This window comes from Mastomys coucha, unplaced genomic scaffold (assembly GCF_008632895.1).
Source record: "Mastomys coucha isolate ucsf_1 unplaced genomic scaffold, UCSF_Mcou_1 pScaffold21, whole genome shotgun sequence".
In the NCBI taxonomy this organism is placed as follows: domain Eukaryota; kingdom Metazoa; phylum Chordata; class Mammalia; order Rodentia; family Muridae; genus Mastomys; species Mastomys coucha.
In genome coordinates, this window is record NW_022196904.1 from 60,069,478 (window position 1) to 60,096,152 (window position 26,675).

General features: G+C 40.1%; 1 long non-coding RNA gene across 1 annotated transcript; it reads right to left on the minus strand.

Annotated features, from left to right (window-relative positions):
• Window positions 1–1,567: 1,567 nt before the first annotated feature.
• On the minus strand, window positions 1,568–26,132 carry LOC116102379. The gene is made up of 2 exons (XR_004123117.1): window positions 24,183–26,132; window positions 1,568–16,520 (listed from the first exon to the last, which is right to left on the minus strand). It is a non-coding gene; the product is annotated as an uncharacterized LOC116102379 (long non-coding RNA).
• Between the last annotated feature and the right edge of the window lie 543 nt (window positions 26,133–26,675).

Genomic DNA, 26,675 nt, shown 5'->3' on the forward strand with positions numbered 1-26,675 from the left:
TATACATATATACAGTTGAAAAGTGACTGAGAAATGCACCAGACATACACCTCTGGCCTCTGCATGCACACATACACACATGAACATGCACAAAGACAAATTTTAACTTAAACAGTGTCTATCAAAATTATTCAACATGACCTGTTCACCAACCCAGCTCTTGTTTTGCCCAAATGCATAGATCTGTGGAGCTGAAGGACAAATTCCTGGAGCATCAGCCCACCTGATTAACAGCCTGGAATTGGCCTCTGGAGATCCCCAGGACCTGAGTTGAGTTGAGCAAGGAGTCAACCAGGGATGATGGTGAAACCCAGAGAGTTGGAGGTCATGCTGCCTCTGCCACAGTTGACATGACTGGCAGGATATGAGAAACATTTCAGAAACAACAGCTTGCCATAGTCATACAGGATATCAATGTGTTCAATATGCTCGATCAAAGTTTGACCCACACCAAATTGTTTAGTCCAAATATCTAAGGAGCAAACTGGGCTGATCATTCTGGAGAAAGTATAATTGAACACAAGGCTACTGAGCAATCCAATAGATAAGCACACATCCTCAGTACCCGAGACTGGTGTGATGGGAGGACAGCTGATAACTGAATGTGCAGCACTACCAGACATCACTGAGCCAAACCATTGCTTCTGCCTGCCATTACTGCAAATATAGTAGAGTGACCAAGGTCAGAAGTTGAAGTCATCAGCACAACTCTGCACTGACTGACTTCAGAAGCAGCCTCACTGGGTCTGTAATCCACTCAGTTTTTCTTTAACAATTAGAGTCCTTCCAGAGTGTGTGTGTGTGTGTGTGTGTGTGTGTGTATGTATGTATGTATGTATGTATGTATATGTATACATACATTTTATATTATATAGTAGAAGCCACTTCAAGTTTGTTCTTGATGATGAAGAATGAAGGTTACCATTTGTAAATTACACAATTTGGTGTTATCTGCATTGTGGTGCTGAAGCATATATGAACTCACAGAGACTCTGTCAATACATAAAGGGCCTGTACAGGCTGAAAGCAGATAGGTTCACAGCACTGAAGGTGAGAAGTGGAAATGGATCCCTATCCCACACTAAGAAGTTATCTCCAATGAACAATGGCTTGAAAAAGAAAAATTAATTTTCTCCAATTTGGTCACACTGTGTATGTATATAAACTATATTTAATAAGAGGCCCAATGTCCAGTAGTAGATATGATGAGGTCAGTGGCATTTTTGTAGACTTTTTCTCTTGTATTTGTGTCTTACTGCTTGCATATTATGTTTTCTGATTTTTTTTACTGTATATGACTATATTTCCATCCTTTTTATTTATTCTTTTTATGTTTTTTATTTGTGTATTTGTTTTATAAAAGCGGAGAGACTGAAGGCTTGGAGTTGGAGGTGTGGGGAGATCGAGGGAATGTGGGCATTGAAGCTGGAGTGTAAAGCAGGAACAGAATGAATTGAATGACTTTTCAATTAATAAAAATACAAGGTTTTAAAAGAGAAAAAAGAAAAAAATACTCACCACTGCAGTTGCAGTACAAAAGCAACTAAGTCATAAGTGAAAGCTACTGTAATTCAATAAAACTTTATTAGCAGGCATTACGAAAACAAACATTGAGGAAATACTAGTACTGTTCCATTAATTGTTGCAATAAAACTGAGCCACAGAACCATTATGATGTGTCACCAAGTTGTCTTGGTAATATACTCCTTGGTAGAGGGGCTTTTCCATCTTTTTTTAAAGAACTTGAAAAAAAATCATAAGCCTCAATTTAAGTATGCGAAAGTTTTACAATAGCAATGACTATCCTGCAACAGTGAGTGTCCTTATCAGTTAGCAATCAAATTGGTGAGGGGTGCTGGTGTGGATAGGAACTAACTATTCACAACACTCTTGGCTCTGCAGCAGAGGTATGGATCTGAATATTACCAAGTAAAATGTTCATGGAAACCTGGGCCAGTGGTACTGAAGCTAAACCACATCTATTGTTTCTTAGGCCTCTGAGAGAAGACCACAGAAATCTGCAATAATTTTTCACTTTTATTGACAGCTATAGATTTCTTTATGTTTGCCTGTTTTAGCAAGATGATATAAAATGATATTGTATTCCAATTAAAAGAAAATAAGCAAATGACACTTTGACAGGCACATGTAAAAAAAGTCTAAGTCTCCCAGACAGGCTCATTGACAAACCCGTTATCTTCTGGATAGATACCCCTTAGCAGGGTATCTCATCCATAGTGACAGAGGTTGTGAGCACTTTGCTTGAAGTACTTGCTGGTTGTGTTATCTCCTCTCTAAAAGATGGTATCCATTGGTGAATGATGTCTTTCTAAAACTGGCCTACTTTGCATTTGTGTGCACTGAGTTTTATACAGTCATCTGCAGTTTCAGATAGGGCTGTTAAGAAAAATAAATCAAGAAAGGGACAGAGAGCTAAATTGGAAGCAAGACTTTAGTTCTGATTGCTGAGTAAGTTTTATGATAAGTGGGAGGAGAATATTGGAGGCTGGGATGGTAGTATGCTTGACATGTGAGTGGCCAAACAGGCCAACTAGGAATGAGCAGGTGAAAGGTATGGGTAATCCTATGTGTGCACCTGGAGGTTGAGAGGCCCCTGTCTAAAGCAGCAGGTATGGTGACCTCTCCAGCAACAATTTTCTAGCTAAGATTCTCTCTCCCACTTGTTCCCCGTTCCCCCTGCTGGTGACTCGTTGGTCACAACAGTGGTTCACCCAAAGGGAAAGGCAACATGGATTTTCAACACCGTTCTCACTTGCCAACAGAACTTCCTTTCTCTATGGATATTTACACACAGGAATACAAATACTTGTGTAGAGAGGAGTCACATTATTTTTCAATGGCTTCCCAAATGAATTCCAACAGACAGAATTCATTGAACAAATGGAATTTGTTGGTTCAAGAACTGGAGACCAGAAGTCCAAGATCAAGGTGCCAGCAGTGTGTTTCTCCTGAGGCTTGGAGCCTTGGCTAGCAGAGCTCTCCCTTTGTGTTGTGTCCTAGTGATCTCTTTCATACACACCAACAAACACCAGGCACAACCTTGCTGTCTGAGTGTCATTATAGGATTTCAGAACCTTGGATAAAGCCAACCAGTCTAAACAAGTTTTAAACATTCCCAAGAAAATTCTTGAAGACAAGTTGCACTCTTAGGTACTTAGGATTTCAACATGGGGAAGTTGAATCTATAGCAAACCCTCACTTCTCTATTGTTCAAGACTTCTAAAGTTAGGCTTGAGCCCTGTTTTTTTTTTTTTTTTTTTTTTTTTTTTCTGATTATACTGTTATCACAGAGGGTGACCAAAACCCTAGACTCCTACACTTCCTGGAAAAGAAAGTTGATCAGCCTAGGCTTTTCTCAATGACCTGACATTATACCAACTCCTGGACTCAGTGCTCCAGGAAGAGCTCATGTTGTTCTGGGTCTGCACCCTGAACCTAACATAGAACATACCTTCTATCAAGTTCTAAAAGCATCCACATCCCATATGTGAAAAGCTACCATCTTCTCTACCTAGACATTCTGTTTCAACCAACTGGAATCACATTTTAAATGTTCCCATTTTGAACATTCAAAACTAATCAGAAAAACTCTACCATGTTCCATTTGGAAGAAGAGAATTTATGAATTTATGACTTTTACCTTAAGACATTTTAAGTAGAATTGTGGTAGAGAGCTGCTGAAAACCCTGGTGGCTTCAGTGCCCACAAGGCATGTTGTTGCGAGTTTAGAATTAAACTCTCTGATCCATGCAAATAAATTTGAAGGCATGGTTAAGTTTGAGTCAATCAATGAACTTAGACCTCCTCTGAACCCTGACAAACCATTTACATTCTAAAACTGACTTGCTTTCATCCAAAATGGGCTATTCACAATTTTTCAGTGCTGAGGAAGATGCTGGAGGAGACTATGTCTCTCCAGACAGTCTTTGTGAGTGTCTGTTCTGACATCTATAGTTTGAATACAAACTGTGTTGTGTGTGTGTTCAAGGAAAATAAAAAGCAATAGGGCATAAGTTGACACTGTAAAAGCACTCATCTTTCTTATGACTCTCCTAGAAGAAACTAAATTAGCAGAAAGCCCTCAAAATGAACATTTTAGAGAGAAATCTTTAATGCAAGTATGGCATCCATTTTATACACCCGAATTCAAACAGCAGGCATGTGCCCCTGATTGGAACATTAGCTCTGTGTCCCAGCTGCCTTGCCATTATGTCTCTATTATGCTTTATCCTTAAGTTGCTCCCACCACATCAGAAATAATTTACCCCTAGCCAGGTTTTAAACCAAGAATATCCATCATCATGCACCACACTCTGAAGGGATGATGCTATTTTAAATATAGGGGATTGGAAAATAAATGAGTTTAAACTCTTACATGTGGTTCAAGCTCTTGTCATACCGCAAGGAAAACTTATTCCAATCCAAATTAATTTGGGAAGTAAGACATTCTAAAGTATCCTCTAATCAACCACAGTTTGACATGTTCTGATTGTCTTGATGAATAATGTAGTAAAATGAAAAAGTCTGCATCATCTACAGCAAATATAAGAAGAGGGAGACAGTATCCTGCAGCCCACGACTCTACACTTTTCCAAAGGGAACTCTGATTGCAGCTGGATCTCAAGAGAACAGCTAACTCTCTCGAGTTCAGACAAGACTATCTTACTGCTTCATGAATGGATGGACTATGTTGGGTGGATGCCTCCTGTCCTCTGGCTGGAATTCTGAACTTCAGTTTTCCCTTTGTCTGGGTGGTACATCTCCCACTGGTGCTTGACAATGAGTGATGCTCTGAAACCCTGCTCTTTCACACCCTTCTGGTGACCTATAACTTTTCATGGGTAACCTTTGACCTAGGGACTGACAGTTTGATTTATTGTCCAGTGTTATGATTTATGAGTATCTCCTCAGAATAATTAACAGACAACAGGTGGCAGCATAATAATTTTGATTACCCAGCGGTTCATGAAACCACGACAAAGGTGACTTCATTTTCTGAATACAAGAAGGACAACAATTAGAAATTAAACAAAGAAATGCTTTTATGCAGTGGCTTTTCCATCTTTTGTTAGTAGCACAGAAGGCTTACATAGGGGGCCTGAGTTCCCCTTGGCCATCAGGACAAAATAAGGAACTTTTACTCTGTGAACATAGGAAGACGCAGTCCCTTGCCGTATTGACAGAGTTATCCCCCTTTCTCAACTGAGGTCTTGATTAATTGAGTTATGTCAAACTTGTCAAGCACATCATCTTTTCACATCCAGTTTTTGACAATGGCCATTGCCTGGGGAAGAATTGATGGGCAGGCAAAGTTTAAACACACATGCGCGTTTTTATAAGGCATTCCAACATTTCATCTACCAATTATGTTTCTACGTACTTCTTCCTAAGTATGCAAGCAGTAGAGAAAAAATTTCTTCCTTGTACCGTATGTGGCTTTAATCTTAAGGCTACAATGAGGAAGCCTTTGCACTCCAAAGCACCTCACAACAGTTTTAATTTCTTCCTCTGCTTTCTGAATTTCAACGCCATGGGACTGCTTTCCCAATGGGCAACACAGTTACTTTTAAGCAAAACAAAGCCTTGCTATAACATTTCATTAGACACACCTTTTTCTTAAAGATTGACATTTCCTTCCAGAGAAATCCATGGTGCATTTGGGTGAGCACCTACCTTTGTGTATACCTAATGTTGTTTTTGTAGAACTAAATAAAACTCAAGTTGGAGGCTTTATCCCTGCACAGCTCTCCATTTAATCTCTGCTGAAAACGGCCCTAAGTGTTACTAATGAAATTGAAGTACACAGGCCTCTGAATATGTAACAGTCCTGCCTCACACCCAAATGCTGGGCGGTAGGGACCTCTCCTGCATATGAAATGAATGTCTGCACAGCACCACAATAGTGATATTACAGGCTTATCATTTTAATTGACTTTTTGACATATAAAAATATTCCTACAATCCTGCTTTACATTATAGTTTAATAACAGCTTAACACACATCTATGAAATATTCATTCCTGTTACATTCAAATTTTAAAATATCTGATGGAGAGTCTGGTTAATAGATAAAGAAGAATCTCTGGAATATTAAAAGACGCCGAGGTGTAGGTAGGACCCAGACCCTTCACTGGAAAGTACAGCCCAGTGATGGCGTGGACTGCCAATTTCACTTCTAATTCATAATGATTCCCCTGAACTAAAACATGACAAATATAAGAGATTGGGCTGTATGCAATCATCCTTCACCTACTATAGCTGCGGGGAGGGAACACTGCCCCCCATGAGCCTCCCTCCCTCAGCAAATGCTCAAAAGAAGTGGCCCACACCAGTGTTCTATTTATGTGCAGAAAACACTGAGGGGTAAAACCACTATGCTCAGTGGTGAGTGTTTCTACATAATGCAAGTTAAGTCGATGTCCACTCCTCATCTGCTTAGCCTTACCCTCCACTTCACTCCACCCCACCCCACCCTACTCCCAGAATCTGCAGCAAATCTGAGTAGTTTATCTTGAAAACAGGATAGGTGTTCAAATCATGAGGTAATTTTGGTACTTTGTTCCCCATCAATTTTTAAATTAATTATCTGGAAGCAAACAGCGGTTAATTTTAGCCATAGGCTTTTTGATTAGGAGCTTTGACCCCCCTTGCCTTTTGGCATCTCCTATACAATCCTTCTGACATGCAGGCTAACCCTTGACACCTGATTCAACACAAAAACACAGTCCAGCCAATCCTCCACATTCAGCAATCCTTTTGTTGCAAGGAGACATTGGCTCACAACTTCCACACTCCTGTAAGCAGAGCCCTTACCATCACACAAATCATCCTGTGGCTGCATAAAATGTACTTCCCAAGAATAGCAGACATAAGGGGGGGGGGGGATGAAAGAGAGGGATGGAGGAAGGGAGGGAGAGAGAAAGAGAGAGACAGAGGGAGAGAGAAAGAATCCTCCCCCTCATCCCCCTCAACACTTTCTGCTATTACTTCTGTTTTACAAACTTTACACTACAGTATCGTCCCATATGTTTGTGCAGCGCACAAGGAGGTTTCTTTAGAAAGCGCTGATGCTAATTATAAATTTAATTTGCATTTTAATTAGAATGGTAGCAAATTAAAAGCGTGGCAGCTGGAGAATTTTGAACGCTTTGCAGAGATTTGGTGTCAGTATCTCCCTGCTTCCGACTTTGCAGTCTTTCATTTGCCTCCCTCCCTATCTTTCATTCACACAAGCATTGGTGATTCTTCTCCCCTAGTTCCTCATTCCTCTCCTCTCTCTCTCTCTCTCTCTCTCTCTCTCTTTCTCTCTCTCTCCCCTCCACACCCCTACCTTTCTCATGTTCATTTGTATATCTTCTATCCCCCCCCCCCACCGTCCATACCTGGTAAAAACCGAGTTACAATGATTTTCTGCACTGATAATGGCATGGGCCCCTCTGCAGCCAGCACTCAGTGGGCTGCTGTGATCGACTGGTGCTTTGGACATCATTTCTGAGCCTCTGCTAGTAATGCTCTCTTTGGCTTGCCTTGTCTGCCATACTATAACAATTAGAGACCAGATATTTTCTCTCCCTGAATTTGGGAGCTGTTTGTACTCATTTAGCCTACATAAACCAAGGATTTAAGTCTGGATAATAGTGCTTTAAAGTACTGGGCAATTTGGCCACAGGTCCTGGGCACATTAATCATACTCATCAGGACCATGCCTCTGTCCTCCATGCCCGAGCAAAGACATTGTTCAGGGTACACCTTTGGGCAAAACCCTGTGCTGTCAGCCTTTGAGCCTCTGGAGTCAGAGGCTGCAGTCAGTTTCGCAGCGCTGTCTCTCACTTGGGATGTGAGCATGTCTGTTTTTAGCACTCACGTGAGCACATTCAGTCAGTTCTGTCGTTTTCCCTATGTTGTGTCTCCATGGTCATTTTCCTTCCTTCTGTTCGCTTCCCCCACAGTGTCCTTGCTCAATAATTTTCATTAATTGATTGACAGCTCTGATAGACCCAACTAACCTCTATCTCACGCTCATGTCTGTTTTTAAATAAGTACTTGTACGTCCAATGACCTTGTCGCCTCATCAGCTATCAGAAAATGAGCATGCAGATATGGAAGGAGCTGATTAGCAAAATAAGCAATAGATCTCGTTCCTGGCTGAAGTCCACAGCCAGCAGTGACAACCAAACTTTGCCACATTACATTGCCACCAGGATCTAAAAATAAAGGACGAGCACTAAGCAGGAGATGCTGAATCTTGCTGGCGTTCATTCAGATGTGTAGGAAACAAGCCCTCTCCATCAGTCAGTCACCTTGAAGAAAGAGGGCCAGGAAAGGGGAAGGCATATTCCTCTGTGACTTGGCTCTGTCAGCATGGAAACATTGCTGGACTCATTAAACCAGAAAAAAAAACTGCTCTAAGTTTGGGGGCATTTCTCATCTTCCTAGAAAGAGACCAGTGGCCTCTTTATATTTAACTGTGTGTGTTTTTACCTTTTCCCCTGATAGCAGGGATTGTGGTGTATGTTAGATCCATGCAGTGCTTGAAGATGCAGTGTTACTATGTAACTAATCAACTTTTACCCACAAATGAAAAGGCAGGAAAATGTGTTTCAGCACCATCAAAACTCTATAAAGATTTATTCTCTTCTTAAGTGAAATAAAAGGAATGAGAGTAAGTCATGAGAGCAGAACCCTCAGGTTGACTTCCTTTCAGTGTACTGATTTGATTTTCTACATACACCAATCATTAACACACATTATCAGGTAGACTCAATTAGAAATTGACAGGAAATCATGAGACTCATTTATTTTAATGCATATTTATATGAAAACAGTTCATACAAGTGAAAATTTTGCAGTTTAATTCCATACAAATTTTAGATAACACTGGGACTTCAAGACACATATTTTATACCTTCCTTTCCTATGGGCTTTCTCATCAATGTATAAAGTAGTAAAACTCATGAATAGGGTTAAAAATGATTTAATACAGAGATACATTAATATCCCTTATTAAAATGTTGGCACTTCTCAAGGAGGAACTGTGTAAATACTAGATACTTTGAGCCAAGTTTTGGTAAGTAGAGTAAGATGAATGGTATGGTAAACTCTTTTATTCATTTAAGATCACTTTAGAGAAACAAAAAGCATCCCTAAACATGAGTTCTATAACATTTGAATCCCAAGAGAAAAATTGGAAAGAAAATTCTAACCACTCTTTATGCAGGAGGAAGATTTGATGAGACCAAAGTATCCCTATGAGGACCAAACTCAGGCCTTGGATTTCAGGACTTTCTGATTTTAAACTTTCTGATCATTTACACCTTGTTTTAAAATATGTACCTCCAAAAGGGATAGTCTTGGCTGTCTTTTATCTGGGAATTAAATCTGAAACTCCAAGAAGCAAGAATATATATGTGATAGTGATGTTAAAAAAACAAAAATCAAAACAAAAATAAACCATGAACAATGTACTACCACCTTCAAAGAGTAATTGTTTAAAATTGTGGATAACGATATGCAAAATGCTGGCCTTGACTTACCCTAATTAACATGATTATAAGACAAAACAGTGAGAATTTAAGTTCTAACTTCCACACCTCCATGGCTCCCTTTTATATGCCTTCCTCCAAGTCAGATGCCCATCCAAGGCACATTGTGCCTAAAATTGTGCAAGCCAACCCCCTAGCTTTAAAAGGAAGCACACACTTTTGGGGACAATCAAGTACTAATTTTGAAATGGATGATGCAGGCTTCTGAGATAAATTTCCCTCCTGGCTTCTTTGGAAAGGGTTAGTTTTTCTTCGTGTAATTTTTTTTTTTCTGCAGCTGTACAAAAACACTTTCATTAACCCAAGAATGGATTATTTGGAGTGCTAATTAATTGATTCTTCAAAATGCCAATTGACATACTCCCAGGGAAAACCTGATCTAAGCAACTATGTTAATCAAGCTATTGTACTTATGGTTCTGCCTGAATATCAGACCATCTGAAATGAAGAGAACTTTGCCTCTACTCGCCTGGCCCTCTCGTGGGCAGCTAATTAATATGAGCCGAATATGACAGTTGTGCTTGTACATTCACCACACTGCCTGACAATAACTCTGTAAAATTACATTTCAGATAAAGAATGGAAACAGTGTTAAATACCATTATTTGCCTGCTTCTGATGTCGGAGAGTCATTATGAAAGCAATTACAGGGGTTTCTCTGTCTGTATGTCTATGGGGTATTTATTATCTGGATCTGTCTGAATCTTTTGCCAGGTGGAGAGTATATGGCATATTAAAGACAAGGAATTCAGTCACAATTACCAGAAAGAGAACTGAAGAAGGAACACAATCAGAGTTCTGCGTGTGAACCTTCCAGAAAAACAATAAATTGATAGTCAAGGCTGGAGGGTAGGGAAAACTTGTAGAGCCTCTTTTATTTAAAATTGAAAAACAAAATAAAATCTCTAGGTTTACAAAACTCAGAAATGTAGAGCAAAAATTAACTCTGAGATGGGAGTAAAATAAAACAGAAGAGAAAAACAAGAGGAAAATGAACAAACCATGGCAGCCATTAAACAAATTACATCGCTTCTTAGTTTTGAGAACATGAAGATGGAACCCAATGATGCTTTATAAGAGATAGTTTTCACCAGATAAAATTTTGCAAGGTGTTTTCTATAGTTGGAGGAGGGAATGCAAAGGACACTACTTCCATGCTATATATAGGGGTCTGTGACCCACATTATCGAATTCTGGTATGGTCCGAACACTTTTGTATGTGATAGGCTTGAGTCTTCTATACCATGAATGTCTCAGGACTTCAAAGGATACCACAGGTTAACAACAAAGCCTGTATGCTGCTTGCCCCACAGAGGAGATTTCACCTAGGGTGGTGTCTGAGAACAGGCCTGTAAATGATTCCATTCAGCCAGTATTGATCACTTGCTCCCCAGTGTGTTCAGCATTCTGCAAATGCAGTGGGGAAAGGGACAGGAAAAGTCAGACAGAATGAGGGCTCTGCTTTCAAGGGACTGGAAAGAAGCAAAATAAAACTGGCCATGTGGGGTGTGGTGTGAAAAGTTAAGTCTATTTACACGGTCATGTGAACTAGAGGTAATGTTGACCCTTGAGTGACCTTCAGTCTGGATACAAAGTGATTCCTCCTCACTGATTCACCTCTTTCCAAGTGTTCCACCAGAGTTGGAGCAACTGGACAGGAGAGTCTCATCAGGAATTTGGAAGTTCGTCTCACTAATGGAAAAAAGTCCTGGAAGAAGAAAATTCTCCAATTTTCTACCCCCTGGGAATGATAACTAAGTCACATAAATAGCCAGTATAATTCCTAAAGATAAAAAGACAATCCTTCAAAGAGATATGTGTATATTCAAACTACCACTCTGAGTATTAAGAAGGCTTAGGCTGAAGAATGATTAACTAGGACATACTTGGAGGGATAAGCAGACTGACTGGATAGAACCCTAGATCATACTCCTGATGTGCTCTATCTGCTCTTGGCAGAGCAGTCAAATGAGTCCAAGAGATAACAGTGTGGAGCCACAGGCAGAAAGAATCCATAACAGCTATTACCACAAACAGGTGACCTCAGCTTCAATGACCCATTCTCTCCTTCTCCCTTTTTCCTTCCCCTCCCTCTCCTTCTGCTTTTTCATTGCTGGAAGTGTAGTGAAGTTTTAGCATGGTAACGTGGCTGTCCATTTCAAAAGAGGTGCTCTGAGGGTGCTACTCTATGTAGTAGGATGCATTAGGCACCTGCTTGAAAATACTGAGCTATTTCACCTACTTGGAAAGGGGTCAGTCAGAGATTTCAGACAAAGGGCTTCACTGGACAAGGAGTACAGAGTGTCTCTGAGGTGAGGGCACCACATGGAAAACGGGGGTGTGGTGCAAGGCTTTAGGGACATCTTATTTTAGTAAAGCTGTAATTAACTCATTACAGAGTTTATAATCCCAGCCTTTGTAGTACACAATGACTCTAGATCTGATTTTTCTTTTGCCTCCAAAAAATAATGAAGGGTTACACGTGCCTTTCAATCTGGTGCATAAACAATCATAGTAAGGGTAAATGATAGGGGAAGTATAGTGAGACATCCCAGGTTTGCTACATCTAGATCACCATGGGTGTCTCAGTCCTCCCTTTAAGTAGAAATGCCAAACCCATCTACAGTGGCTGCTGCACTAGGAGAGAAGTCAAAGGCAATTTACCTAGCCCTCCATTGGCTACAAAGCAAGAGCCAGTGATGTGTTAGCACTCTTGGCCTTTCACCTTTTCATTTAGTATTTCAAATTTTATTTGGAGTAAGGGAGATTCCACATGGCAAGTATGTTTGATATGTTTTCACATTTTAACTTTCTTTTATAAGCCGTTTAGTGATTAAACACCCACAAGGAAAACTCTCCTTCCAAATATTAGTCAAAAGGAGCTAGATTACTGTGGACTAAGGAGCTGACACATCCCAGCTCCTCAGAGCAGAACCTTAAGTTCAGGTCTGTCCTGTGCTCCAGCTCTTATGAGTCTTTGCAGCCACAGCACCATATCCTCCCTACCTAGGGACCTCGTATGCTGCATGGCATTGTACCAGAGAGGGAAGCAGAGGACTGGCACAGATAAGTGATTCAGGCCATCAGTGATTCCTGTCAACTTTTCTCACAATAGTAGCATAGAGGTAGTCACAGGGTCTCACCCAGCCACAAGGATCCCAGTAGCCATTTGCCCAAAAGAACCAAGATGTGATGCTCTGGTGGTCAGAAGATACCAGTTTTCAATATACTCTTATAATGACACTTTGTAAACAGGCAGACTGAAGTGACTGGAGTTAAATGAGTCTGCTAGAACTTCTAGTATGCCTCCTAATGCTGACTTTGCTTCACAAGGTATCAGCTTACCAGGATTATCTAGCAAAGATCAAGAGCCTTTCTGCAGGCTCCATTTTGTCACAACATGAAGACGTAGAGACAATAGCATGCTCAAGGAGATACTGTCCACATTGGCTACTATCTCAGGTAAACCTCTCTCTTGCATTATCAGCCCTCCCGTTTGGTCCACTGATCAATAACTCTAGCCATACCAAAAGCATCAAAGACGTCCCAAAGGCACAGGTCGCCAAAGGGAGTAAAAAAGAAAATGACTAATACATTAATGTTCTCTGTAGGACTGGCAGACAGCCTTATAGGCCTGAGGCCTACAAAGGGCCAGTGTTGATTGACTGAGATACTGAAAATTATAGGGCCAGGACAGCATTTCTTTAGGGTAGGGCTTTCTAAGCCTCTAGAGGAAGGAATTTTAGTACAAAGACTGGCAGTTTCACAATCTGTATTCTCACCAAATATATAAGGAGGAAAAGGCATTTTAAAATACAAAGAGTAATAAAATACCAGCAGATTAATATTGAAAACAGTTCAAACACACAGGGTGTTGGCAAGGGTACAGAGAGGAACCCACATTCCTATATGTTGTTGCTGATGGTGTAAATTGGGAAAAGAATCTTATCTTGAGGGCAACTTGGAAATCTGTTACAATATCCAAAAACTTCATGTGGCCTTTTCACTCTGCAATTTCACTTTCAGAACTCAAGTCTATGGCAAACAAGGAGAGCTGTGTCTCTCCTGGTACATTTTCACAGATTATCAACCTATCATTTTTATAACAGGGAAGTAATGGAAATAAGTAAGCACTAGGCATTTAGGTAGATGTGACATGTGAAATACTGATAAACCACTGAAAATAAAACTGTGGAAGATGATTCCATTGAAGGGAGGAGGTGGTGGTGCCTTAGTCCTTTGTAAAATGAACTGCCGTCAGTCCCCCATGAACAGAGAAAAGGAAACAGGAGGAGAGGGAAGAAAAAATGACACAGGACTTGGCCAATTTGTCCTTTCCTCCTAGTATTTCCTTTTTATCATGTGTCATTTAGAGAAACATGCAAACTATAAAAAAAAAGGCTGTTTTCATGGTTCTTAGTGGTCTTGGCATGTTTCTGCATGTGCTTTCTGTGGGCTAAGTCCATTATCATCTAAGGGGCACATGAGTCAAAGGACAAAAGTGCAACAGTGCCAAACTGTGTCCTAAGCTGGGCTCTGTGGCTACAAGTTCCTATAAAGAATGTGCATCTACGATAGTATTTGTAAGTAATAATGCATATCTAAAAATTGAACCAAAGCAGCAGGATGCTTGAAATTTTATTTTATATATTTGCTTCAATGTACTTTCCTTTGAAAAAAACCCTGAATTGTGGTTAGCATGAGCCATGTGAAGGTGCAACATCTCTCCTTTTTAAGGGCTAAGTTGTTGTTATACTCAGGAGATAGGAACAAATCGTTAATGTGTCACATTTTTTTAGAGGAAACACATTCTGGCATTTGTTAATTAAACTTCTCTTAAGGTTGAATGCCTTGTCAAGATAGGATATATTTTCAGGGAAGCCTTGTGATCTCACCAAGTGTTAAAATAATCCAAAAGCTAGTTTTGACAGTCTACATAATGTAGATAAAAAGATATTTAAAGCTGATGCAAATCTAAAGAAAAAGAAAAATCTGATTCATCCTGTCAGGTAGCAGATGACAAAACGAGAAAGATGTGGCTCCCTTCCTTCTAAAAATGCAGGTGGTTTGAAGAGCATTTTCACTTCACATAATGAGTGTTGTTTAATTATGAAATTAAAAGTATGGCACAGGATGTACTTTAGTAGGTAACAATAGAATCAAAAGGTTCAGTGTTTGTCAAACATCAACTCTTTATTAATATCCAATATTAAATGAATTTGGCAATTTTATATTATCAATGTTGACAGTATTTGAGAAATTTCTTGTGTCTGTTGATTTTCGATTAATGATCTTCTCTTGGGAGACTGTTCCTTGTTCGTGAGATCATAATTCAATCCCATGCAATGACCTGAGGCATGATAAGGGTAAAACCCATGTTAGCTGAGCAAAGGCTCCTATGATATGTGTCAATGTAATGAGTGAGAGTGTCATAGAGGAATATAGGGACAACACTGACTTCTCAGTCTCTGATAGTCTAGGGGAAACCTGTGCCTCTGGTGTCAAGACAACAATGAACTGAATAAGGCAGCACTGTTTCTCCTAAGCAGGCTCTCCCTTTGGCACCTAAACCTCAGTGTCTCTAACATAAAAAATGAATAACCACACAAAACGCCACAGGGTGAAGTCAGTGAAGTCCATATAGAGTTTGACACAGGAAATAGGCTTCACCATGTCCATTTCATTCCCTCTAGCCTCTCCTCTCAGCAAAATGAGTATGAAGGTTACTGGGTCAGCCATAGTAGATAGACCCATTCAGAGATGCTCACGTTGAAGTAGGATGATCTGCAATGATTTGCTAGCTTGGGCTGACCAACTATGCAAAGGGCAAGTAGCACAAAACATCTAGATATTCTGTAGAGAGACTAAAACTGGCCAGGAGAAAGGATCAATAAGTTCTATGTATGTGATTCAGAGAACTGATTTAGGTTCTGTCCTTTTATAAAGCTCTTCAGGAATGGATTTTTCCATCATTCAATTATGATTCTACAACAAAAGTGAAAAACTAAAAAAGTTTATGAAGCCCACTATTCTAAATGGAACCTAGATATTTATTTGCAATCCTTGATTTGGAGCTATGTAAACAGTGTGAACTGCTAAAAAAAAAAAAAAAAAAAAAAAAAAAAAAAAAAAAAAAAAAAGGATCACAGAAGTGTGTGTACTAGGGAAAGTGCTGTGGCCTTCATGAATATCTTTATCTATCTACCACAGGTAGCAACCAGTCCAGTCTCACACACAGTACTAAGCCTCCAGCCTCCAGGATAAACAAAGCTTGAATAGTGTGTCCATCTCACTCCATAAAATGTAGAGTAATAACCATTTATATATACTTCACAGCTTTGGAAGCACTTTGTACATCTTTTGTTTGCCCATGGTCTGGAATTGTCAATAATTCTCCTTTTAAGAAATGTAGGCCTGGCCAGGAAGTGGGAGAGGGTGGATTGGTATGCAGGGGGGAGAGAGAACAGGGGTTTTCTTGTTTTTGTTTTTTATTTTTTTTTATTTTTTTCAGAAGAGAAACTGGGAAAGGAGATATCATATGACATGTAAATAAAGAAAATGTCTAATAGAAAGAGAAAAGAAATGTAGGCCTAAGTCTCTGAGAAGCTATTTCTTCAAGGACTGTTGCCTGAACTCACGTTCTTGTTAACAGAAACTAAGGAAGTGTGTGATTGGAGCTCAGAATTGATTCTCAATGCAAAAGCAGAGCAAATGTGCAAGACAAAGAAGAAAAATGTGGAGTTTTGCTCATTATTATGGATTTCAGAAAGTAGAATGGAAAGGCTTAACCAGTGAGGTAGAACCAAGAAGAGGTATTGCATGAATTCATGGCCAAAATAGGGAAAGAACTCACAGGTGACTTGTGGATCTAAGGCATTAGTGCTGAAGGATGACACTTGGGAGAAAAGGTCTAAGTGAGAGATGTCCATGTGTACTCAAGACAGGCATGGTAAAGGAGCTGGAAAAAAAAAAAGAAACCCTGTGAGGACCATTTAAGCCACATTAAGATGTACTACATAATATATATGCATAGCTTTTAGAGGCAGGTAGTTTTGTAGATTAGGTGATATGTTGTGTAGAGAAATGCCAACAAACAAAGGTAATTAAATGTTAATAACCCATAAATCCCAGTAAAACCTACACAGGCCCTCATTGCCATTGTGCTACTAATATTCATAAGGGGTTGAAATATTTTTTAAAATAAAACCATGGGTGACAAAGAAAGCTTCCTGAACCACCAACCCAGGTAGAGTAATTTAGCACAAGATGTGATTACTAATTAAGCTCTCTAAAAGTTTTTAAAATCACATTTGTTTGAGTTTATATCTATTTGTGTCTCTACAAATTTGAATGTGTGTCTTTACAAAGGCAAATGACCACATTTAAATATAACTACTAAAATGTTATTCCAAAGTATGACACCACAAAATGTGTGTTCCTCTGTTAAAGTATTTAGCAAATGCTAAGGCTCAAATATTGCTGACATCCATCGTGTAAGGTCATAGTGAACATAAACTATACTTGGTGATAATTGTGACAGTTAAGTGATGCCTAGGTATCACATTATTGGTAACAATGTACAGCTGGGCTAATCTTGCTATGGCACATCTCCTTCATTTGTAATGGAAAGAAATGCTGAGCCTTAGATTTCTATGAGTGCCTGTGTAGACTGCAGGACATGTGGATCTCCTTCAGGCTAATAATCCAGGGAAGGAGATCTGTAAGATTCCAAGACTTCTGTTCCTTTGAAGAGCTGTACTGCTTACACTGTGAAGCTATGATTTAGCTATTATAAATCCCCAACATGGAATGTCCACTGCTGAGAACGGTTGCTAACTGGTAGGAACTTTTCTAAAAGTCCTAATTGATGGTTTATTGTCTTATCTTTATATCACCTGTTGTGCACCCTTCAATCTCTCTTTTTGTTTTTTGTCATAGGGCATTCTAAGTTTATTACATCTGCCTTAAAAGTTCAAATAAATATTCTAGTTAATACCAATTCTTTGTGTTATTCAGCTCTCTAATATTACAATAAAATGCAGAGGGCTTGAAGGCTTAAGAAAGAAGAGTTCATCTAGATTCATGGTTCTTGGGGTCCTACCCTAAGCTCAAAGGACTTAATTAACAAGATACCAGAACTACTAAAGCGAAACCTTTGCATTACTGGGACTATTGATGCTGATTAAGAAGAGACCAGCATCACTGAAGTGAAATCTTCTGGGAAGTGTTTTCTGAGAGCACAAAGAGGCTATGTTCAGAGATAGCCAATGCTGTACCTTGTGCTGCAGCAGGAGTTGGTAATGTGTAAGAGTCACCCAGGTGGTACTGGTTTTGAAGGCATGAAGGGGTCATGAAGAGCAGCTGAGGCTCAGCACAGTGAGAGGCCCTGGGAGGCCATTGGTGAAGGTGCAGCCTCAGTTGCAATTGATGACCCAGGACTGAAGGGGTCATGCAAAGGAGTTGAGGCTTGGTACCATGAAGAGAGCCTATGAGAGGCTATTGGTGAAGCCTAGTTACAGTGGAAGACAGTGTTTTAGAGATGCCAGTACCATGAATGACCACCAAGATCAGCAACAGTGGAGTACAGGCATCTGAAGCCTGGAAGACAAGGTGTGTGCTGCAAAGGGCAGAGCTGGAGAAGTGACCCAAGCCCTTGGAGGAATCCAGAAGATCATGAGTGGATCCCAGGCATTGGATGGTTGGAGTTTGATTTTTGCCTTTGATTGTGACTGTGCCCTGATATTTTTCCTCTTGAAGGAAAAAAGTATTCCCTGGTGAATATAGCATAGCCATGTGTCTGGAGCAAGGATTAGACAGAGGGCTTACATTGAAGCTAGGATACAAACAGGAAGAGGAATAGGCCAGCTTCTCACAGTCCCCTTTGAAGTCATGTCCCAATCAGATCACACCTCTGAATGGCTCTGTGACCTGCCAGTACCACCACCCTGTGGACAAAGCCTTTAACACATAAGCCTCTGGGGGACACATATGCAACTTTACTCTTAAATCCCAATTTCAAATGAACCAAAAACATCAGTTGAAAATGACCTTACTTTGATGGTTTTGTTTTGGTTTATTTGAAACAAATGTGGTATATAGCACTGGCTGGCCTGCACCTCTCTATACGCAGTCGGATCATCTCAAATTTGCAGTGATGCCTTCTCCCTGCCTCCAAAGACCTGGGATTACAAGCATTTGCCACCATGCCCAGATTTAATAATAATAATAATAATAATAATAATAATAATAATAATAATAATAATAATAATTAAAACAACCCACAACCAATTTTTAAAATGTCTTTCAACTTTTTTTCCTTCCCTAAAAGGAACAAATACAGAACTCTGAGGCTTCTTATTGATTGAACAGAGGGGTCTGAAGATCAAGGACTACTCAACCTCTGCCTGCTCTCATTTGCATCCTACTATACAAGGGTGACTTTCAATAAGCGGAGATGAACCGAGCTACTCTACTATAGCCATAAACACATAAGACAAAGGAAACACAAAGTAAAATACATGTGAGATAGCAAATACAAAAGTGATATTGTGCTATAGTTAAGATTCCAGGACATCAATAGCAGAAGAAATTTGCATTCATTTTAGAAGAAAAAAAGAAAAGAAAAGAAAGAAAGAAGATGGCTTCCAGTTCCAAGGAGAATTTGAACCTTTAGATCTAAATTGCAAATTGACTGCTTCATGAAATCTCATACAGCAACTATATTTTATCAAAAGTCTCACAGTGAAAGCTAGCTTTGGGTCATGTATGGATGCTCTTACCACTTCATGACTTTCTTATGAAAAAAGTATGGTTCCTAACTGTATCCTGAGTATTTATCTTTAGATCTACAAGTAGGCATGGTTCTCATCCTTCATCAAAGAAATGACTCTTTGACATAGCCCATCATAAAAAACTACAACTCGCCAAAGTATGGAGTACACAAGACCATGTTGTGAACAGTCCCAACTGACACAACTATAGTGCATCTTGTACACCTATGTCCCAGGGTTTCTAGGAGAAGGGGTGGAAAGATTGTAAGATCCAGGGGAACAGGAAATTTGTTGTGAAATTGTGTCTTCTAGAAGTGTCAAAGAAGCTATACGCAGGAAGCCTCACCAACATTGTACCTAAACAAGACTTACTAACATCTAAGGAGAAAATCTGATTGGGCTTCAACCCTAGACAAAGAACTAGGCAACCGAGAGATGCTGAGAGTGGGAGAAATAGTCTTCCCTAGGGAAGAACACACCAATTGGTTATCGAATACTAAAAGGTCACCCCTGAAATTATATACATACTTATACAATTTATGGTTCAATGCTAACAACTCTGCCATTGAGTTATAGTTATGGAGAAATGATAAGTGCAGAGTGTGTACATGGGTTGAATGTGACAGAAGCCATGAAACAATTCATCAAGGCCTTCAGGGATCTGGGAACACGCTGCCACACAGTGAAAAGCCAGACTTTCAAAACAATGCCCAAACACTCACTGCCCAAATGGCATCAAAGGGATATTTTCAAAACAAAGACACATATCTGTTTTTGTTTACTTTGTTTTGTTTTTATTTTTGTTTTATTATTGTAAGAACAGACCTAGGAATTGAGGCATAATATAAATGAATTAATTTGGGTCAACATTCATTCAACAGATTGTTCCATCATTTCCCACTGGCAAGTTCTTACTAAGAACTGGAGTGGATGAAAAATAGAGCCCACCCAGATTTCAAACACTCACACTTGGGGAGACAAGAGTCTTGACTATGTACTGAAAATGTAGTTCATGCTAGGATATATGAGGAACTTTAAGAAACAGTGCCTCACTTGATTCAGAACACAAATATGTTGTCCCACCCCAGAGTGATAGATGAGCAAGAAGGCTTGGAGGCCATGGAGCTAGTTTGTAGCAAAACTGGAAGTCCATATTGAGTCTTTCAGCACTAGACTTTGTATCTATCCATCTCACTGATTTCTCAGTCAGTGACTGGTCTCACTCTTCTAAACCATTTTGTGTGTATTATGAAACAAAGTACGAACAGATCATGGAGAACAATTGATCTGACCATATTTTAGTAACTGCCACTCTCAGATGTTCTGGCTGTAGTTCTGCACATATGAAAAATAATCATCTCTATTAATGTAGCTTATCAAGCCATTTGTGCTTGATCTCACAGCCTCTTTTGGGTTACTTCCTAGAGAGGTATTTGTGGGGTATTTTTTACTACTTAAAAATCCATAACTCTTCTGACTTTAAAATTAGTCTAAATCCATATAAAAGATTCTGTTTCTTTGCCCCAAAGTAGCAATGGGGCAGGGCTTATCTTGGCCAAGTAAAAGAAAAAGTAGTTACCAGCCCCCTCCCCTTTCTACTGTTAAGAGTGAATCCTTTATGTAAGACTGATTATGAACTGTGTGGGTGGCAGTGAAGGACTTTCCAAGAGAGCTATACTGCTTCTTCACTAGCAAGTTGGGATACAGGCACAAGGATGTCCCCAAACACAGCACAAAATCTCTTTTACATGCCAGGATCTGTGTGCACAGGGATATGGGTACTGCAGAGACTTTAGTCTCCTGAAACAGAATAAGGGATCGTCCTGTGACTTGAGTCTCTTTATGGCATAGGCACCCTTATAAAGTTTCGAGAAGTGCAGAAATCTAGTTACCATTCAGTTGCAGTTTTCAGCCACTGTAAGTAGCAGAGGCGAACAGAAAATATGGTGCTTCTTGAACCTCTGGCCCTGGGGACTAAGAACCCAGACTTCATGACTGATTTTGCATTACTGCAAAAGTTACAGCCCCCAAACTGAACGTGGATCAACTGAAGGGGTACCAAGACAAGTACTCTGCCATTTGCAGATGGCAGGATAATTTAAAGTTCTCTAGAGGAACAATAAGAAAGGGGAGGAAGACAAGAAAGGAAGGAAGGCCAAACATTTAAGAATTGGCTTATATGATTGTAAGTTAGCTAGTTAAATTCTAACCTTATATAGGGGCCACATTATAAGACTCACCCCAGAACTTATAGCACACACTTGAAGCTGAATTTCTTACTGAATTGTTTTCATTATTCCATCTAAGCACCTAACTGTATAGCTGTATTAGCAAGACTATTCCCTTATTCATTCAAATCACTGATATGACACACTTCTGGCAGAATAGTGCCATAGTAACATTTAGGTTCATGTTATATAATTGGGTATTATAGGATAGCCAAGACAAGACACCGAACTAATAGACATAAGCTAGACCTCCAAGGATGGTTAGACATCAATGGAGAGAGGAGAAGGGTTTGGGGAATGCTACAGAGTATTGTGGAGCTGGATTTCTACAATTTGATGGAGGTTTAATAGACTCAGGGCACATCAAGACCCCATCTTTTTTGGAAAGCCTGAAGACTCTCAGCTTGTAACAAGACCTTGTGCAAGATCTAGAAAGACCAGTCTGGGAAGAGGGTGGGGAATTACACTAGGCTTTGAGGAGTGGAGACAATCTCATTGCATAGACATAATTGTTGTCTGGCTCCAAAGACTGGATTCTCCACATCTGTCACCATATGGCCATCTCCACTGTTCTTGTCCTCTCTGCTTAAGACATGTCATCAGCGTCTTTCCCAATATTGTGATGTGCTTAGCCACTAACAACTCGAATTCCTGAGCAATGCCCCCTAAAGTAGGAGACAGTTGTCAAGGCACTGTGACACTGGCTGAGTAGAACATTGGACCCAACACATGAGCACACACAGCTCAATCTCTACATGCGTGTGCCAATTCAGGCCTGCAAACAAGTGTACATGAAGACTTCCACTGCAGAAAGTACTTCACTCACATTCTATTCCTCAAGCATTGTGTGTATGCATCACTTTTTCGATGAGTGAGAGATTCTTGAAGGAAATAAAAAACTTTTATTTTTATTTTTATTTTTTTAGGAAAAAAAAAGCATGTTACATTTTAACTTAAATGTGACTTGAATATCAACTCTTTTCAAGAATCCCCAAAGCTTTCATATTTCATTTTTTGAAGCCACAACTAGAAATGAGTCCAGACATATCCTTTTTGCACACTGGAAAATATAGCATGAATGTGCATGGAAATAGAATAAGGAGGAATGGCACATCTTTGATTGCTGACTCCCATGTTCATCAGTTTGAAGAAGCTGAATATATTTTAATAGACATTGGCCTTTTTAACCAGCTTATTGGGATATTGACTAGCTTTATCAAATAGAAACATCTCTCCAAAACTTGGGAAGGCACTAATATTGGACTCCCTCACCTTTACTTATCCAAAAGTTTTTACACTACTTACACACGTGAATGCTTACAACATAGATTGCCACCATCATCCCCCAACATCCAGAGAAATCACCCTGGATTTGCATTACTCTAATAAGATTCTGCATTGCCAAGCTCTGTCTAGGATACTGGGGATTGAAAACCAACCTAAAGTTCCTATTTTCTCCTTACCCATGAAGAGATACCCAAGGAAGAATAACTTTTATTAATGGGTAAGCATTCTGTAGATGACGTCCTATCAATTGACCTCACCTACCAATTAATCTATGTCCATCAAAAGCAGGCACACTTGCTTTGTGTAAAAAAAAAAAAAAAAAAAAAAAAAAAAAAGCATATTCTGTAGTATTGGATAATAAGGAATTGCTTCTGCTAGTTGTGAGGGCCCCTCCTTCCCAGAAAGTACCTACTGTGTGCCTAAAATCCAGTGCTGACTGCCAATACTGCTTAAAAATTGTCTTTCACTCTCCTTCACCAACTCCTATCAATGCTACCCTTGGAAATGTAGCAAACCTCTGGTTCAATTAAGTGCAGAAGTAGTCAAGACTATTTCTGATGCTTCAATATGAGCAACCTTCTCAGTTATTAGCAGCTGGAATTTGTAAGGTTGCACAAACTCAGCTTCATTTCCTAGAAGAGCATCTGCAAGTCACTGGTCTGGCCCTGGGTAAGGCAATTGCAATCAAGAGATTTTTACACTAAATTAAATAAGAGACCCTGAGGCCACCATGAGGAAAGTCCAGGATTTTCAGTCTTGGAAAACATTTATGGCTACCATAGGAAAGGTTCTACAGAACCTTTATGAAATCTCTATGAAAGTAGCCACACAGTTAAGCTTCATAGGCTTCCTATGGACCACACCTACACAGCTATTTAGTCAAGCTCTCTTCAAGGGTTAGTAAATGAGACCCAGTAGGTTGTTTTGAAGCCTGAAGTAGTCCATGAAATGGGAAATTCCTGGAGTGCCCTCGATGTTACTCTTGCACAATCTAAGTCCCAGCAATTTTGGCCTTAAGTGGCAAACTTGGTACTTGATATTTGCCTAGATATAGACGTGCCTATCTGATCATCTCCCGTTCCCCTATCTGTTTCATTTAAAGATTATCAAGATTTTCCCAAACTTTCTTTGGGTCCCTTTATTTTCTGTTTTCAGAAAAGAAATTCAGTACTTGTGTATGTTAGTCTGAAATTATTTTACTCTAAAAAATGCCCACAATAGGCATTCAGGGCAAGCTCTAAGCAAGCACGAGAGAATGCAAAAATGCATGAGAAACAGTGTCTTGTCCTCCAGGAGCTCAAGAAAAGTTGATGTGGAAAAGATGAAGATACTCACAGAAAATCAAGTAAACAGTTGGGGGATTGTCCTTCATTATATACTAATAGGGCATTCCAGTTTTAGCATCATGTACCAAGGAGTTGATGAAAAGGGTCTCTCGTGGGAGCAGCTCAGAAATGGAGAAGGTGGCTGTGGTCATAACAACACAAAGGATGTCTAGACAAGTGGCATAGGGTCTCCTGCACAGCATTCTTCCTTGATATTTCCACCTGAGGGTCAAAGAGTGTGTGTGTGTGTGTGTGTGTGTGTGTGTGTGTCTCTGTGTGTGTGTGTTTGTGTGTGTGGTGAGGGGGGCTGGTAAGAGAGAGGTGTGCTATGCTTCATTTTTTGTGTGTGTGATGGTAAGTGGAAGAGATGTGGGGAGAAAATTTTTAAACTTAAATTCCTGAAATACTGGAAAAGTGACATGGGTGACATGTTTCTCCTGCTTCCTTCTGAGTCCCTAAGCAAGACATCTGTGGGGTGTCAGAGGATGGCTTCTCTTTTCATTCCTCACCCTGCTTGTCCAGTCTCCTCTGTGAACAAAAGAGCAGGAGAAGCAGAATGATACAAATAAAGACACCCAGATGTTGGAGGGACCAAACAAAAGGATGAGAAGTTGAACACAGCTTCCCATCTTTGTTTGATTGGATCACCATAGAAAATGCAAACTGCATTTTGGTAAAGAGGTGATTAGTCAAGGCATACCAAATTGCTTGGAGAATTGTGAGGCATTTATGTACACATGCCTCAAAAACATCCTTTCTCAGAGAAGCTGACTCGACACTTCTCAGGGTACATTACCCAGAGTGGAGGCTGTCTCAGTCAGAGGGCCAGAGCAAGAATTCTGAAGGCAAAACCTGAGGAGGGGAGTATGACTGGCAGCAAAAATCCAATTGTGATTTATGGTTTTGTGGTTTCCTCTGATTGATACTTGATGCAGGAGGAGTCGTGGTACACTTGAGGAAAGGGTAGCATCAACAACAATGTTAAATATAGGGAGGGAAGTAACAACATTGTACATAACTATAGGTAATGTCCTCTGTCCTCCTATTATGCTTAGAAGAAAGCAGTCAATCAGGTTTGGAAAATAGCAAAAAAGTTTCTTTTTTGGAAAAGTAACTGGACTGTTGGCTTTTTGGTCTCTATACTAGCCCTGCATTGACCTCTCCCTTCCTTTCCAGGCATTTCTGGGCCCAGGAAGACCACCAACTGCAGGGACATGTCATGGCTTCTGGGAATTGTTGGTAGGAGACCTATAACAGAGAAAACAAGGGTATCAAGATGTTTCCACAGTTATTGATGTCCTACTAGGTGAAGCCCCAGTCTTAGGACTTTACTGGTTGGAGTTGGACTTTAGGAAAAGCTCAATTCCAGCCTCAGAGAGGTGAACACCTCAGGCCTGAGAACCTGGTAAGACCATTAGGGGATGGTGATATAGTTTTGAATTCTCTTACTAGCTCTCCTAGCCTTCTCAGATATATCAAGCATGCTCCTTATGACTTCCCTCATCTACCTTCCCCAGACATTGGCCTGAAGAGGGACCTGACAACTCACATTGACAATGAATAGCTTGACATATGACTTTCCCACAAAGAAATGATAGCCTAATAACAGCAGCTATCCATTCCTCCCATGAAGGTATCTTCTTTTAAGTGTAGGGCATCAAACTTCTGGAGCAAGACAATATCTAGATTGGACAGTTACTAAGTAGAGGCAGCAAATTTCTCAGTTTCTTGAACTCTAAATCAATCTGGGTCCTGATGCCTCTCTTCCCAGATGTTCAGAAGAAATTAAGACCCCTTAAAAGCATTTAAATGGCAGCCTGGTCTAGAGAAAAGGACTAGGTGGCCCACTCAGAAGCCCCTCTGGAAAACTGCACCTAAGAACTACATGAGAGGGACAGGTGCTATACAGGCCAACTGTCAAAATGTGGCCAGAGCCCTGCTGGGCAGCCTTTGAAACCCCAACGGAACAGAAGCAACTGCCACTGGTCCAGGGAGGGGGAGGGGCTCATAGCCTGGATTACCACTAGACACCACCCCTTTCTTAGTTTTACTCACCCTCTCTCTTACTTCTGAAGGGAGGCAGCGAGCTCTGGGACTTAGAAGAAAGAACCTCATGGTTTGCACTCCCTCACAAGAAATAAGGCTCTGAAAAGGCCACTGAATAATTTGGGAGTTTCTACAAACACCTTCTCTCAGTAGTTAGTTCCTCAAGAAGAAATTATGTTTCTATAATATGAGCAAGGCTACTAATAAAGCTCTTTCTGAACCAAATGTGCTGGCAAAGAAGTGGTTAGGGGTGATAGGTGTACTAATACTGAACTCTGAAGTCCTCTGAGGTATAAGCCAAAGATAAGTACAGTACTTTCTGAGGCCTGAGGTTGCCAAAAAGCAGAAAGGATGGGAACTGTACAGCAAGGGTGAGTGGGTTTCTCTAATGGCATCATGTCCTGCACTTTACCCAACTATCTCTGACCTGCCTGTATCTCAGTTTCCTCCAAAGGAA